Genomic DNA, 17,238 nt, shown 5'->3' on the forward strand with positions numbered 1-17,238 from the left:
AGAGTGGGGCATTTACTGGCAGGTCAGGCTGCTAAATCAACTCTTCCAGTCCTTGAATTGTAAAGAAATTATCTTTAAAAATACAACCCCAAATAGCCTCAATCCACTAACGAGTTGAGGAAAATCAGGATAGAAAACCAAAATCCATTTTAAGCAGCACATTGGGCACTGACCAGAAACACTGCTTGTCAAAGTCAGCCATTAGCACTGTCACACAAACTGACCTGAAACTGATGAAGTGAGCCAATAGTAAGTTAATGCACTGATTATTTACCCTTTTCTCATAACTGTCATCTGTTGTTATTTGAAAATTCCAAGCTGCAGTTCACGTTTATATAACTTGAGCTTAAAGCCCCACTTGCCAGGAGCCTTATTAAATTTAGGTAGGCTCCAGCAGGCACAAAAGCCCAGCTACCTGGCCTTAATTGGGAAAGAGTTCTCTGAAACTGGAAAGCGAGTGAAAAGCACTCTGGTTTGGCAACAAAAAGTATGTGCGTCACCTTAAACACAAACCTATTCCTAATTTTAAGCACATGCTCAAGTGCTATGCCAAATGAAAGCCTAAAATCCCATCCTGCAAACTCTTAGGCATATTACATTACAGCAGCTTCATTGATATTGAGAAGAATTTGGTAAATTCAGTGTAAACTATTCATGAGGATGTTTCACCATTGGATCCAACATAATTCCAGACCAATGAGAGATTTTTAATGCTGATATTGCTTCAGAATATTTCCCTTGTAGGCTGAGCCGTCTTCCAATCACATACATTTTATGAGGAACATGCTGGTAACTTTGATATGAAGAAAAATCCTCTGGGCTATATAATTCCCTGTAATAAAATAAACTCAGATAGAAGCAAAATGGAAACCTGGAACAAGTAATGTAACTGAGCTGCATCATAGAAGCTATTTACAGGTTTGAAATAATCAGATCAATGTGTAAGTCAAAAGAATTTGCAGTTAAAGGGACAGATTTCTAGACCAGGTCAAAACAGGAGTAAGAGAAGGGTTCCTAAATTAACTCAGTCCCCATTTTGAAGCTTGTCTATCTTAATACTGAGTACTTACAGTTTCTGGTGCTCATGTTGGTGGCTGATGGATGCTGAGCTCCTCTGAAGACCCAAAGAGGTCTGAAATGGCAGTCTACTAATACTTTCCACTCTGTCCTCTGGGTACAGTATCAGCCTGCACAGAAGGCAGAGAGGCAGTCATAATTTGCTTGTGTTGGAGCTAACAGGAAAGCATAAAGTTCCTCTTGAAGGTTGTCATCACTAACGTGACCCTCTCTCATTTGTGCCTCAACCCCAAATCTATGGACTATTCCACCTGACCTTTCTAAGTCTGAAGCAATAACTTCATTTGCTCCATCCAGCAAGAAATAAACCGCCAGCTCAGAAATGGACTTAATAACATCAACAGGAATACCAGCTGAATAACCAGACCTTTGATTATTATTACTTGAACAAACATTCCTTATGCCAACATATTTCTGAGATGGAAGTGAAGAAATTGTTCCCACACCTTGTACTGTATAGCAGTTACACTAAAAATTATAGAAGTATTTTCAAGTAAAAGACTTAAAGGATCACCATATCTGGTTTTCTCATGGAAAGCTGTATTTTTTGAGAAGAGAGAAAGCACCAGGTTTATGGCTTGTGAGATATACTACTTAGGGGAAAAAAAAGAAGTTGAGAATACTGTAATGCGATGTGTCGTTTTCCACAAGGATTTATCATAACTCTACTGAAATCAGCAGGGACTTTGACACTGACTTTAAGAGGGATAATATTTCACCCTGAGTTTTAAGACACTGATCTGATCAGGTTAATGTTACAACATATCATTTTCCTATTTGTAAGGAGGAAAAAAAAAAAAAAAAGAAAAGAAAAAACCCAAGCCATTCCATTCTTACAGACCTAACTCACCAGGACAATTTTCTGACTTCAAAGATTTTTCAATTTTAATCCTTTTCAGAAACTAATGGCTTTATTTGATGACATCCAAAAACTTATAAAGAAGTCTCAGTGGTAGATTCTTAAATATATGTATTTAAAAGTTGCACCACAATTTCTTCTCCCTACCTGTATTTGCTCCAGAGATAGGGTCAAACATACAAAAGCAGAAAAAGAGATTATGTAAAACATTTTTCCCCCAAGACAATCTGCAGAAAATGAAAGCTTAAAGAAAATAAGCATCTGCAGAAAATTAAAATGTCAGTGGTTTCCACTGAAAATTTGAAGCTATTCACTCAGTGAATTTTTTAGCAGTAGCTCTCTCTGTCTCAGACAGCACAGCAGTCACAGTCTGCAACAGGGGAGCAGGAGTCATGGATACTGCTAGTTTGACGCTCTGTTCTGCTCCAAAGAATATCTCCCATGGAATTTTTGTAGGCAAAAAATCACCAATATTACAGCATCAGAAAATATTCTGAGTTGGAAAGGACCCACAAGGATCATCAAGTCAAAATCTTAAGTGTATAACCAACATGAGGATCAAACCCATGACTTCCACATTATAAACACCATGCCCCTAACAACTGACATATGACTAATTTAACATAAAGGAAGTCTGAAAGGTTGGGTCAGAAACTGATGAAGATCTTAGGAGAAAAGCTGCCCAGAGATACATAATAGTTTAGATATACCCTGTTAAGAAGAAGCAGACCTGCTATTACCTTTGCTTGCTTGCAATACGGCCAAATTCCAGAATCATTACTGCAGCCACAGAGAACATGAAGGGCTTTTCTGCACAATTTAATAATGATGCTCAGTAGCCAGATGCCACAGACACATGGCTCATAAGTTCCTCACAAAATCCCAGCAGACACAACAGCAGTTACAAGCACAGTCCCACAGCCACTGGATCTCTAGTGTCCAAAGTGCTGTGCAGATTTTGCTTTCCTGATCCAGTCGTGCCATGGAGTATCATTACCACAGGCAAGCCTTTCCTGTCCAGAGCAGAACCTGCTATAATTAATTTCTCAGAGATTTTCAGATACTGTTTCCTTGGAAATAGTAGGTTTTTTTATAAAAGTCAAGGGGATATGAATCTGAAATCTGTAATGAGAAAATAACAGTAATGACCATGCTTATGCTTTTTTGGTCTTATGGTCACATGGAGCATATTCACACTGTACCATTTTAGGTAAGGTATCATCTTTGTCGAACACAAAAACAGCTTTGGGAAAAGCAACCACCTTTTCCCAGTTTGATCTTATTCACAACTGTTGAAGATCACCATTAGGATAATAAAGCTGAGAAGCCCATAGAAAACCTGTAAATAGTCCCCAGAAATCCACCACGGCATTGTAGGACAAAAAAAATCCCAGGTGAAAAGGTGCACTGAAGTTGGGACAGGAGTCTGATTGTGCCATGTTTTGGGTTTTTTCACCAGAGTGGAAGAAGAAACTCACTAGGGTGATTGAAGCAGAAATCCTTTTCAGAGATGACCAAACCATCTGACTATCGGCAAGGCTATGTGTTACACACGAAACACAGCACCATGTGTCTGCATCCACAGGAAAATTCCTTTTAGGACTAGAAATCTCAGGCTTTATCATCCAAGCCACACCATGAACACTTCCCAAACTACTGGATGCATACTCCCTCAACCTGGGCATGCTAAAACAGCCTCTCTTCCTGCCATTGCAGATCTGCCCCATACACGTTACCACAGCCTGAAGTTTGAGCTTTTTCCAGCTTGTCTTGCGAGCAAGCCTGGCTTGCACTATGCACCACCTGGAGATAAACTTGAACTTTCATTTAGTGAAAAAGTACCATGGCTGTAAATTTGCTTTTGTGGCAGTTAAAAATAGAGGGCACTTTTGAAAGGTTTCATTATAAGATGTGAGGTAGAGTTCCCTGAGCTGACACTAGTCTTCTAATTAATCAGTGCAAGGAATTGTTGAGATCCTGGCAGAAGTCCTCCCTCTGCCTGACTTAATCCTGGCCTGGAGATTTTGATCTGGAAATGGAAAAAAATCTGCTTTTTGTTGGTTCCCTGTCCGGTCAGGTGAACACAGAATAATCAAGACTTTTTAAAAATATATTTTAAAATGTTGCACATCAGACCATGCACACAGATACACAATGCAGTTTCTGCCTCAAAACCACACAGTTTTCAGGGTAGTGAAAATCAAGAAAGGAAAGAGAAGAAGAAAGCAGAAGGTATGACTTGTAAAGAAAGCATTTTCTGAGCAGGAAGTCAAGACTCCAGCATGGGTGTCCTATTTATCGGTCTTCTGTGTCTGGACAGCTGATGAAAAGCTCTCTGGAAGCAGCCAAGCCTTGAAACATCACATGCATATCATACTTTAATTTTTTTTCTTAATTTTGCTTTTGCTACTTTAATAAAAGCTTTATTGAAATCGGCCACTGTTTATATCACAGTATTTTCTTTCAAATAGGAGTTTTCTTTCTGTTATTTATTAAAAAAAAATTATATTTCAAACCTGGCCCAAGTGTTTTCCTTTTCAGGATAAAGCCACTCTAAAGAAAATTTTCTATATAACTGCTCTCTGGAATTCAGTTTAATTTCTGCTCTCACTTTAAATAGAGCTCTTTAAATAACATAAAATTTCTTATTTCAACTGTGCCTCATTTTAGAGTTGCATTATTTCCTCCTAGCCATGAGACTGGTTTGTGTTGAAGATACTGCTAATTTTCAGCTGCCTTTCTGGGCCTCAGGCTTTGACAAAAACTCAGCTGTGATTAGCAATATGCTCTTGACTTGCCCTTGCTGTTCACCCTTCTATTTGTTAAGGTCAGATTTTTGTTTTCACTCTTTATTGTGTTGCTGGGTTTACCTAAAATTTATTTTGCATCATCTAACTCTGCCCTGAATGCTTCAATATTTTACAAAACTAGAAAGTATTTGGTTTATTTTTCACTGTGAGATATGCTTCACCCTTTGAGACTGTGAAACATGGTGACTGTCATGTGTTCAGCTGTTTTGATGTGGCAGAATTCAACAAAACCAGAAGATTTTTCCAAGACAAACCAACATCGTGTTGGCTGGCTCTCACAAGCCCCTGGCACTTCTTGTGAAAATCAGCAATGGTGATCCTTACTATCTCCAACAAAATATATTTTTATTGGCCTTTCCAAAGGCAGATCCAAATTATGGCCCCATAATTTTAAGGAGAAAAAATTCATCGCAGGGAAGGGCCATGCAAACGGGGATGCTGGAATCAAGAACACAGCCGGGGAAAATCCAAATTGCCAAAACAATGGGAAGGTTTTCCTTAAAGGCATAGTTTTTGGGAGAGGAGCAGCTCCCTTTGGACCTTTCTACCTGTATGGTATGTGCCAGTAGGCAACTGCTGCTGCTGCTGATTTTGCTTCTTGGCCAAGCAGAGCTCAGTTTTCAATAAACCCACCTGACTTCAAGGGCCAGTGAGAACAAACCTCTTTTTCCTCCTCTCTTCCTCCTTTGCCCATAAAAAAACAGAAGAAAGGATCAAATGTACAAAACAACAAAGTGGTAAAGTGCTCACTTCAGGATTGCAGCCAATCTAATTAATTTTTCATTTAGGTCTGATGTATTAGAGGCCAATCAATCAAGGATTATGTTTACAGAGTTGTAGAAAGAGAGGAGACCGATCCTCATTTGTTGTCTAGGCTGTCCAAATTAGTCAGTTAAATGATCCTAGGGGAGATCATAAAGGATATGAACAGGTTCTTGTAAGTACCTTTCTTTTAATTACAGACCAAACAGTCAACACTTCCCGCAGTCCTTGACTTCCTGCCTGAAGGACAGGCTTCTGGGAAACCAGAGGGACAGTGGTGACTTCTGCCACCCTCTTTTGGGACAGTGAAGTTCCTTCATCTCTTAGAGCATCAGAATAGCCCATTGGGCTCAGGATACCTATCCAGAAGGAGGCATGCAGTAGCTGGAGTCCAGCAAGCCCACCAATAGGCTGCAGTATTTCTTATTTCTAAGGGAGCAGAAAAAGGACCATAAAACTGCAGTCCCATTTTCAGGTCCATCTATACTTCCAAAAATTTTAGGGAAATCGTAGTCAAATCTGGCTCTGCAGAATTTACACTTTTGACTTGAAAGCCCTTTTTGAGGGTAATTTAGATTGTGCCCATAACAGCCAGACGAGTGTTTTGTTACTGCAGCTTCCAGTGCTTGACTTTAAATTACAGCTTCAACGGGAGCCTTCTGGATTACTCCCTCCACAGTGCATGGCTTGTAAGGTACCTGTTTTGTCTTTTATAATTTGCTGGGCTACACAGACAGTGCGTGGCCCTTACAATATTAATGATCCTTAATAGCAAAGAGTCAATGTAGTGACAACTAAGTAGATGGATGTCTTCAAATGACCTGATAAAACACAGGAGAAAGATGAGATGAAGAGTCAGATGATTTGGTCAGTCTGACATGACCTTTTCCTACAATTGTTTGACATAGCAAGTTCCCAAGGACGTTTATAGACCCAAGATGACCAGCACTGAAAAGTCACTTTGTGGGCAAGAGCTTAGCAGGGTGCAGGGCTTCCACTGACACACACTGCTTGAGTGGGGGTGAGACAGAGCCTATCCAAAGGCTCTTCTGCCTTGCAGCATGAATGCTGAAACACAGACCTAGTGCCTATGGGGTCCACTTTGCATGACAGTTGCCAGACACTAGTAACTAGAGCTTTCAGCTGTAATTCTTCAGGAGAAAAGCAGTTTTGATGGCTCCAAATATTTCAGACTCTTTATAGCGCTAATATGACTTTGGAATTTCAGCAATTTTCCCCATAAAAGTCTCAAATTAGTGAAAATCACAGTATGATAACAGTGGCCCAAAATGCCATTCCTTAAGTGCCTCCTCACCTGCTATAGCAATGTACTTACTTGCTACACAATGTGTTTCCACTTCAGTTAGTTCATGGAAGGCTATGGGTTTGTGTATATTTTCAGTATCTCAGGGAACTGAGAGCACAAGAAGCAATAAATAACAGGAACAGGGAGAAGACAGGGCCCTTTTTTAATATGATTGATTTCTGTGTTTGATAACAGAGTTTTAGTGCCCTCATATTCAGCTTTTATTTCAAACCCACTGACTGGCCATATTAAAATCACAGAAAACAGAAGGCAGCAGTAGCCCCAGATAACTGCATTCCCATGCCACCAAAACCAGGCACAGATGTATTTCAGATATACTGGCACAGAGTGCCACCCTGTCAGCCATTCTGTCCCAGCCTCATTGGACTGGAGCCCTGTCTCTCTTAGCAAGGCAGAGTCTCAGTTCAAATCTGATTCAGAGCAGATTTCGTGTAAATGAACTCTGGCTTCAGAGGGAGTAAAGTTCTTCTAGAAATGTCTGGGTGTCTGATTGCTTTAAGCAACATGTAAAAAAAAAAGAAAACTGCTAAAATTTTCTCAAATGACCATTTCTGTTGTAACCAAGTCAGCTTTTCCAACAATGTAATTTTATGTGCTGTAAAATAGATGATTTTAATTCCTTGAAAATGTGGTCAAGTATAATCACTGAAGTCAAGCTGCCTTGAAAATCCAATACCTACAGACATATCAAAACCATAAAATTCTGAACAATGCAGTTAACACAAAACCAGACTTGAACCAGAAAAATCCCAGTTAAGAACACCCATATTCATGCACTACAGTGATGTGTGGTATCAACATGACACAAAACACACATTTGAATTTTTTAAAAATTGCTTTGGATCAGAGAATTACATGCTCCTGTGTTTTGTGCAACTAGCTATTTCCATGTCTAGTAAGTAAAAATTAAGTTTGGTCAAAGTCTGCCTGTTGCCCTTAGAGGGGATGTCACCTGGCTTTAACTGATAATTAGCCCAGGAAGGCAGATGCAGAATAACTGTAATTATTGCAGCAGGACAAAGGTAGGAAGAGTTGGGGCCTGAGTCCACAAGGAAGGGAATAGGTAAAAATAACTTTTCTCAAAGGGACAGTGATGCAGTGGTAGAAAGCATTTACCAAGGGCTTGCCATTTTTTGCCAGTTTTTTCTGTTTTGCTGATTTTTTTTTTTTTTTTTTTTTTTTTTTTTTTTAATACAAAGGTGCCTTGCCCTTTTAGGTAGTAAACATACTAGTGGGTCCCAGCTCTTGGGACTGATTTCTATTTTTGCCCTATAACTGGCCCTGTGTGGTACAAGAGTAGTTGCTGGTGGACCTTTATCAATGGGCATGCACAATACATACCTAAAGCTTCTATTGTTTTAATACAAATACTATAATATGGAGAAAGATGTGCCTCTGGTACATATATCTGCAAACCACAGGAGACCTGTCCTCACAAATCACACCCAGTGAACTCCCAAGGTCTTTAGGCAAACAAATGGAAGGGAAGCAGTTTTTCCTTGACTCCAAGGCACTAGTCACCAGCAAGACCTCATTGGCTATTAGGTTTCCTTGCTGGCCTGTTCTGGGAAACGAGGAGTAATTTGACCCCACTCCAGAGGCTGTCATGAGCCCTGGTATGGCTTTCCTCCCCTAAATGCATATGCTGGACCTGATCTACAGACAGGAAAATTAGCTCTGTGGCAGATGGGGATATCTTTTGGGCTTATTGCAGGTACATCCTCATGAACATTTGTCTGGCAGGGAGAAAAACATGAATCCACAGATCCTCTGTACAAGGGGATGTCTGCATAAAACCTTGACAACGAAGAGCTGTAACACAATGCCTTGTGGTTTGGTATCTGCCCTAAGAGGATTCATGGCAAGATGGGGTGGCTATCAGTCCCCAATGCCATAACTGAAATCTCTACAGGCTGTAATACAATCCTCTTCCAGTTACATTATAGCTCTAAAGCCATATATGGGATTTAGCCTTATAATTAAAAGTCTAAGGTAAAGCTTTAATCCAGTGTTTGTGTTCCTCAAAGGAAACTTGTTTTGAAGGGACAAATTCACATTTTTGGACTGAGAAAGTTGCTTTAATCTTTGATAATTTATACTACTTTTTTTCTCAATAAGACAAAAATTGATTAAAATAAAGCATTAAAAAATTAATAAAGAAGGTGGCTTAGTTGGCAGAGTATTAATTCCCTCTCATTTGTGAAGCTATTGATCAAAAATGCTAAGGTGCCAGTAAAAAGTCAATCCAGCCCTTCCTGGCAAGAGTTGTCAGCAGTGTCTTGAAAAAACAATGGTTTCCTATCTTTGCACTTGGGACTATGCAGAATGGGAACTAAATGCAGATGTCAAGCTAAGTGCTTCCTTCTCCTTGCTTTAGTCAGTTCCCCATACACCCTCTCTTCTGGAAGAACAGCTATGTATTTCTCACCAAATTCTTCCAGAAACTACCTAGATCCCTCCCAGTCAGTTTTTCTGGAGGGGAACATCAGGACAGAGGCAGGTCTCATCTACACTAAATTCTTGTTTACTAGATGCAAATAATTCACTGCACAAAACTTGTCACCCACTGATCCAGAGAAATGCTTTCTGTCTCACTCTCCTGCAAGCATATTTCAGGCTGGCCTACAACTCACTCTCTTGCTCCTAGGGTGCCAAGAAGACCTGGATCAGACCTGGTAGGACAGGAAGGAACAGTGCACCAGGTGTTCTCAAGCATCAGATGGTGTGACACAAAGCCTAAATGTGTCAGTTGTCATGTGAAAAATGGCAAGGGATTGATGGATGTGGAACACCCAGAAGATGAGTTTGAAACTCTGGTATTGGACTGACCTCCAATAAAGGTGGAGGGCACATGAGATGGGGATTGACACCGTGGACCTGCACATGGCTCCCGGCCATCAGCAGAGCAACTGTATAGTGTCAAGTGAAATTTGACTTTTTCTTCCCAATCTTGCTCTGGATCCTGCACTTCCCCCTTCCTAGCTCTGCAGCCTGCAGAGGTGGTTTTAGTTTTAAAATTTTTAAAATTAAGTGTAAGGTATAATCACCAACTCTGATTCTTCCAAGAGTCAGAGGAGGGGACTTGCTTTGAGAGACATCCTTTATTCTTGAGCCACATCTTAAAGGCATTCCTTGCAACCATGAGGCCCAGGAACCCACTGCTCTTAAGAATAAATTAGTGTTAGAGGTTAATATCTGAAAAAGTCTGAATTCTTCAGGCTGGCCACATCAGCATGTCAAGCAGGCAGTGTTTATCTGAGAGGACAGCTGAATGACATTTCTGGCAGAGGACCTTATGCAGCTGCTCACACTTGCCAGGCCAGAGCTCTTTGGTTATGATTTTGAGTAGAAACCGGCAAAACTTTATTTCTTATAACAGCATCTGACACTACAAAAAGCTAAATTGTTTCTATATGCATTTGCCTACTGTTCTTTCATCGTGACTATTCAATCTTTATGAAATCACAACATGAAGAAAAAATACCATGGAGATGAAAGGAAGAAAGAAACCTATTCCATGGTGCGATAATCCACTTCAATATTCAATATAGAAAAGCAATTGTTGCCCACTCAGAGCAGATGCTCCTTACAGTTCATAAGCACCCATCAAACCTTAGGTCCCTGGTCATACCCTTCCTCACAGCTTTGATCTCTAACATTACCCAGGTGAGTGATTCCAGATACTTACTTATAATGCAGCCTATAAACAGGCACCTGTTGTTATTTGAATTAAAACAGCACATACAGATGCCAGATAGATATCTGGGCTCACCTCTCCTAAGGTGTATATATAAGTCACCTGTTCACATACAGAAAAAGTGGATTTTCAAGAGCTGTGAGCTGCACGGGGTTTTTGTTCTTTTGTTGTTGTTGTTCTATTTTGTTCTTTTTTTTTTCCTTCAGTTTCCATAGCAAAATGGACTTCATCTCATATGTCACACTCACCCTAAACAAGTTCAGAGAACCTCATCTCATGACTGAAACAGTCAAGTAAACTAAAAGGAAAAAAAAACCCCTGAAACTCTGCATAGGATTTCCCATGGCACCTGGTCCACACACATCCTGCTGTGCCATCTGAATGTGCTTCTCTATGGCCGTTTGAAGATAAGTTCTGGTTTTAATTATACTGGATATCACACAACATACCTGAGTGCCAGACACTGTATAGAGTTCCTGACTGAATGCATACTCATTTAGTAAGGCAGTGAAACAGCTGAGTTTTTGCAACTGCTCAATAGTAGCACTAACCTCAGACAAGTCCAAAGAACCAGAAGTGTGCAGCGTTAATATCTGTGTCTAAATGAGACCTGAGCTCCCAAATGGCCAGATGCTGTCAGGACCACCAAATGTATGTGGAATTCTGACCCAGATTAAATAAGGCAAGGCAAACTCCCTTAAGCAAAACAGATATATTTCATAGACTTGTGCTTTTTTAATTTTTGCAAAGGCAGAACTCTCTGCTATTATGAACACTTTTCAAAGCTAGCTTTCAAGGAATGAGAATCTGGGCAAAGGAAGCACATTTCAATCAGTTCTCCATATGCAACCTGTCATCAAAAGAGATGGATTAACCAGAACATGCAATTCTTTCACAGCTTAGAGGAGGAGGTGAACCCAAGTTCTTTTCCTCTCAATCTTGATGGTCTCCAGAAGAGATGTCATTCTAATTCTCCCATTCACCTTTAAAAAATGCCTCCCAAAGTGCACTGCAACTCCCATCCATGAGATGAATTATTATTGTCCTCCCAATCCAAAATCCACCCACTGCCAATTGTCAAACTGATCTGCAATGCACCTAAATGACAAATCATTTTGTCTGGGTTTGGTGGTATCAACATACTATTTTTCTGTCAAATGTCTTAAAGGATATCCTAGAAGGACTGCCATTGTAAGACTATATCTCTTATCCAGGCCCCGTGTAAGAAAGCTTCCCTGCTGTTGGACAGCAAGAAAGTTCCATTAACCATCTGAGGTCATGCACTATTTTAATGAGTCTGCTGAACTGTTCCCTGATAAAAAGCACATGGAAGAGAGTAGCCCTCATTATCTTCCAAACAGGAGCAAACAGAAAGAGGGGAAAATCCTTGCACAAAAACTAGAGAGGAAATGTAGACAGCCTCTGATGTCATGTTTTAATTCTTTGAAGACAGAGGCAACGGTAATGTTGTCATTTTCCTGGCAATGACAGATAGTGGAGACTCATTTCACTTCAATATTAAAGGTGGAATAGTACCTGAAGCTACAAGCTTTGACAATCTCCATCCATTTGTAAAAGTCACCTTCAAAAAAGAGAAAGTTAGAATAAGGGAGCACATGGGCTCACTGTCAGCGGCAAAATTAATTGCCCTTAGTAAAGCTGACTCCCTCCTCTTTGCTCCTGCTCTGTATTAAAGACACATGTCCAGCTTCCATTCTGAAAGTGTAATTTTTTGCAAAGAGCTGAGAGAATTGCTCTGAGTTAGGCCAGCACAAGCAGCAGCTCTTTAGATAAAAGGGGCCTAAACCACAGCCAGGCACAACACAGGGCACAGCAGCAATGCTTGCCATCTCCAGCTGCCTAGCAAGGCTCCCACAGAGCTTCTGCCACCCAAAACATAGTGCAGGCAAACCTCTGCCAAAAATAACACAGGTGCCAGCTGTGGCTGTGTAACTTCAGATCCCATCTGCAGAAGAAGAAAAGATAATGGAGGCTGTGAGAAACACATCCTTGGGAAGATACAGAAAGGAAGGAGTCAGGGGAGGAAAAACAAAGATGGGAGCAAACAGCAGCATTAGCAGACTCAAAGAATTGGAATAGCACAGATGGTGACCATAAGAAAGGCCCCAGAAATCTGTTAACACATAGCATTTAAACTAGTGGAGTCTGTGTAGACTTCTGAAGTTTTAACACCTCTGGCCTCCCAATACCATCAAACATCTGGCCAGAAGATTAGAGAGATTACTGAGATACACAAACTCAATATGAACACATATGGATGCAGTACAAGCAGTCTGTTGGCAACCAAAATAAATACAGGCCATCCTTCCCATATGTTCTGTGCTTGTAGAATCCCCCCGACAGCCCTTCTAAGGTGGTCTTAAATGCTTTGGCAGCCAAGAAGGCTCTCTATCAACCTTGCCCAGTGAGCCTCCAAACATCTTATGCTCCAAACAAGGCAGATGAGAAGGAACCTAGGGTGAGGGCTGAAGAAGGCTCTTGCTTGGTTGCAGCTGCAATAAAATAAATCAATAAGCCAGAATTAACAAGCTCAAATGCCTGTTTTGTTTGCAGCAGATCTGCAGTGGGACTCAACCCAAGAGAGTCCTCAAAATGATTGCCAGCGTGCCCAGGGTAACTTTGCTGGACAGTTTGCTAAGCAAGAGTTGTTCTGAGTGGAATCACAAAAAGAACATGTTACTGAGGTCATGAAAGCACTAAATCCATTATTTCAGTATGTAAGAAGCATCACCCAAAGCAGAGAGATTATAAAGTGTAAGAAGAGCAGAAAATCCTGATGTGCCAAGTTATTTTCAGCTAATCTGCATTAATACAGTAAACCAACACATTAGCAAGTAGGATTAAAGTGGAATCCCAAAGTCAGGCAGTTGGAAATGTTTTGTCCTGAGAGCAGAGATGACGTTACCAGCATCAGAACAGCAAACACAGCCCAACCTACTGAGGTAGCATCCTGTGCTCCCATGTCTGAGGCAACAAAGCCATCTAAAATGGCTTGGCTGCTCTTCCGAGCTCTATGTTGAGTAAAGTGGGATAAGCACAGAAAATAATTGTATCAGCCATATAGACAGAGAGGCTTGCAAATAAACTCCTCTGTAGTCTTGGCTGCTTATGCATTCCAAAAGCTCTCACAATATCAGCATGGCTTGCCTCTAGCCATGTCTAGGTCTAGCACATCTCCATTTTGGCAGCTAAAGCAAAGCGAAAAAACAGGCAAGGGACATGATGAAGGTGGATTAGGAATCAGAATAGTGAGATCCACCCCTGTTTCCATTTCTAACCAACAGGAGTCAGATACTGAAGTGCCAGAGCACTGCAGAGCCGCCTCTTCTCAGCTTGCAAGCTATGCACCAAAGTACCAATGTAGAACAGAAAGCACTCAACACCCCTCCTGCCCCCTACATTTACCCAACAACACAAGACCTCTGGCAATAACTTCCAGCAAGGAACATGCAAATCAACAGCCAAAAAACCCCCTAGACTATTGACAATAGATCCAACTCTTCCTCCTAAAAAGTCTCACCTGAAATTTAGGCTCTGTAAACAAACAAACAAACAAACAAGTACTGAAATACTTCTTATGTGAACAAGATCTACAAAATATGCTCTGCCTGCATGAAAACTGAAAACTTTCTCCAGTTCATTAATGGTTTCACCATTCAACTGTGCTATTTGATTTCACTGCTATTGAGCATTCAGACCACTCAACAACATCAGTATCTTCATCCATATTCCCTAAGTATACAAAGAACTGAACTTATTCCTGCTATAAAGAGATGAAAACATTGCAGAGAGTTTTGCCCTCAAACTCTAGAGATGGCAGCCTGAGAAGTTTATGAATCAGCTCTGGGGTTTACAATCACTTTCTAGATTCATCTGTTACCACTTAAGTTTGTACTTTGGAAATGTGTAGATCCCCTTCTTCTCTTTTGCACTCACCTGCTTCTTTGTAAGCTTACAGTATTTATTCTATATGTTGCCTGGAGGGGACACGCATGATGTCAGATTTTATGCTTTTTGTGGGTTATCTAATAGGCATGCAGGAACTTGGGTCAGTAGCCAATAGATTATTTCATGCATCCTAGTATACAAAGGAAATACGATTTATATAATGCATTATAATAAGCAGATGTTCCTTTTAATTGACTAAGATATACGGCTTGGCTACAACTCCTATTCCACATGTGACAGTAAATAACTGGTGAAACTGAGTTGGAGGAGAGTTCTGATAAAGATGAGGGCCACTTCAATGCTCCTGAATCACATCCTATGTAAAATCTAAAAGCCAGGACATGTGCAAAACTGCAATGTAAAGTCTCCTCTTCACTCCAAAATTGCTTGTGGAGATTTCATTCCAGTAAGCAAATGAAGTGCTATTGATTGTGTTGGTTTGAGTTGTTTTGTTCCTTGGACTGTGCCAGACATTTTTATTCACAGAGAATACTGAAGTTTTTCCAAACAGCTGGGAGGATTTTATTATCAGAATATTCCTGTGGTAAGAGTACCTGAAACAAATCCGCTCCTGGCTCTTTACTTGTTTAAACCTCTTTACACAGGACAGACTGGTATTACAAAAGAAATAAAAAGATCTCCAGCAGATAGAAGCTACAAAGGTTTTCTGCTACATATTGCAGAAAAACCTCAACAACCCCAAAGAACAAACAAAACCCCCAAAGACACAAACAAACCTTCCCACAACCTAAACAAACAAACAAATCAAAACCACTCCCTCAAAAAATAAACAACCACCGAAAAACAACCAAGACTAAAAACAACCAAGCCAAGAAACCAAGAAAAACTCGTACATGCCTGTGGATGACCCAGCGTGGCACAAGGCATGACACCGTGAGAAAATAAATGGACAGATACAGCAGGCATTCACTGTGTCCTGGCAAAAATCCCATTCTCCTGCAATTAGGTAGGACCTCAGTGTCATGAGGAGCATGACAACATTGATGTTGTTTTTCTTCTGTTCTGAAGTAAATGTGTTTGTCTACAGGGAGATACAAGAAACAGGAACAAGGAAGTCTCTGAATGCATCCAGCCTAATGATTCACCTGTCTATTAGTCACCTAATTTCACAGTTCATAAACTTTAAAGGTTTCAGTTATGAATGGGCTCAGTGGTTCTGGGATAAGAAAGTACTCATCTTCCATAAAGAACAGGAAAATAGGTTTATGTGATACTGCTCTCAGCTGGTTTTCATTCTCAAATGCAATATGTTAGAAGAGAGGAAACCCGAAGAAAGCCCATCAGCCCTAACAATGTTATCCAAATCAGAAAGATTCCTACCTCATAATCGTATTTGCTAAGATACTCAATGTGTCCATTTCCATACACTCTCATGATTAGTATAAGTTGTATTTTCTTCTAGATAACAGAGAAGAGCTGCAGTGTGAGAACCAGACCTAATGTAAACCTGGATCTTTATGACACCACTCCTATCATTATAGAAGCTTTTGCTTCACTGGAAAATGACTTTCTCCTCACTGTTTAGATATCTAGTTACAGGATTTGAGTTGCACATTTACAAGATATTTTGCAAGAGCAGTCAAACTGGAAAAATTAAATCCTGGCATTATTTGTAGATTGTGATCCATATCACGGATGAGGTGCCCATGGCAGAAGGCTTTCTGTAACTGCAGAACCAAAAAAAAAAAATTCAGAATAAAAAGTCATCAAGTTCACTATTCCTATTTCTCATGAGGATTCCAGCTCTTCTCTAATCAGTAGCTTTATGCAAGCAGTGACTTAAATAGGAAGAGTTAAAAGAAATTTTATTCCAGAAATGCTTTTTAAACTGCCGTAACAGTTCACTGCTAATTTCCCTGGGCACATGAACAAAATTACTTTGAAAACATAAGAATCGGCTGGCAAATGTCAATGGCACAGTCATGGATACATCCTGGAATTTGCCCTATGGGCAGAAATTCACTTGCTGTCACCCCTCAAGCAAAAGCCTGACTAAGCAGGTGGTTTAGGAAGGTAAAGGTCAACATCTGTGTTCTGCTTTGGGATGAACAGGGGAAAAAATGAATGCCCAGATGTCCCCAGACATTTTAGGTGTATTCTTACCTTCAGCCTCATATCAGCTGACATAACTAGGGCTATTAAATACCTGCCTTTGGTTTGCATGACCTGCCACCAGTCAAAACATGGCTGGGTGCAGAAAAGCACTAGAGAAACTTCAGCTCAAGAAGGAGAAGGAACAGTCAGAGTGTGTTCTGTAAAAGGTGGAGAAGGGCAAGAGAGGGTTAAAACCTGTGATGGCAAGGGGCAGCCCTGGAAAAGAAGAGTTTGGAGGCTGAAGGAAACCAGTTGTGCTGAGAATCACAAAGAATGGACAGAGTAGATTTGTTGAATTGATCAAAATAGCAGAGGCCTGAGGTGTTTAAGAAAACCAAGTAGGAAGCACAAATGGCACAGGACCTACACAGCTCAGCTCCCATTACTGTGTTCCTCACGGACAGGGAACTCATGCCTGGAGCATTTGACAGAAGAGCCACTCAGAAAACAAACCACTATAACCATACTTTCATCCTCAAAAAGTATCTTTCCCATGCTTGAAAGCTTGAGTCTAAGAATAACACCCAGCAATAGAAACATCTCAAAAGCTTCCGTGGTGCACTGCTGGTGTTCAGCCCCCACATCTGAGATCTTCAAAAGTCTGCTCTTCAGGAATAGACTG

General features: G+C 40.5%; 1 long non-coding RNA gene across 2 annotated transcripts in view; it reads right to left on the bottom strand.

The window, feature by feature from the left end:
- The window catches only part of LOC134564314 (uncharacterized), an 86,581-nt gene that overhangs the window by 53,844 nt on the left and 15,499 nt on the right, over window positions 1-17,238 (bottom strand). For both annotated transcript variants that reach the window (XR_010083513.1, XR_010083514.1), the window contains exon 2: window positions 1,071-1,187. This is a non-coding gene — a long non-coding RNA (uncharacterized LOC134564314). The remainder of the gene's footprint in view (window positions 1-1,070; window positions 1,188-17,238) is intronic.

Source organism: Prinia subflava, chromosome Z (assembly GCF_021018805.1).
Source record: "Prinia subflava isolate CZ2003 ecotype Zambia chromosome Z, Cam_Psub_1.2, whole genome shotgun sequence".
Classification (NCBI taxonomy): domain Eukaryota; kingdom Metazoa; phylum Chordata; class Aves; order Passeriformes; family Cisticolidae; genus Prinia; species Prinia subflava.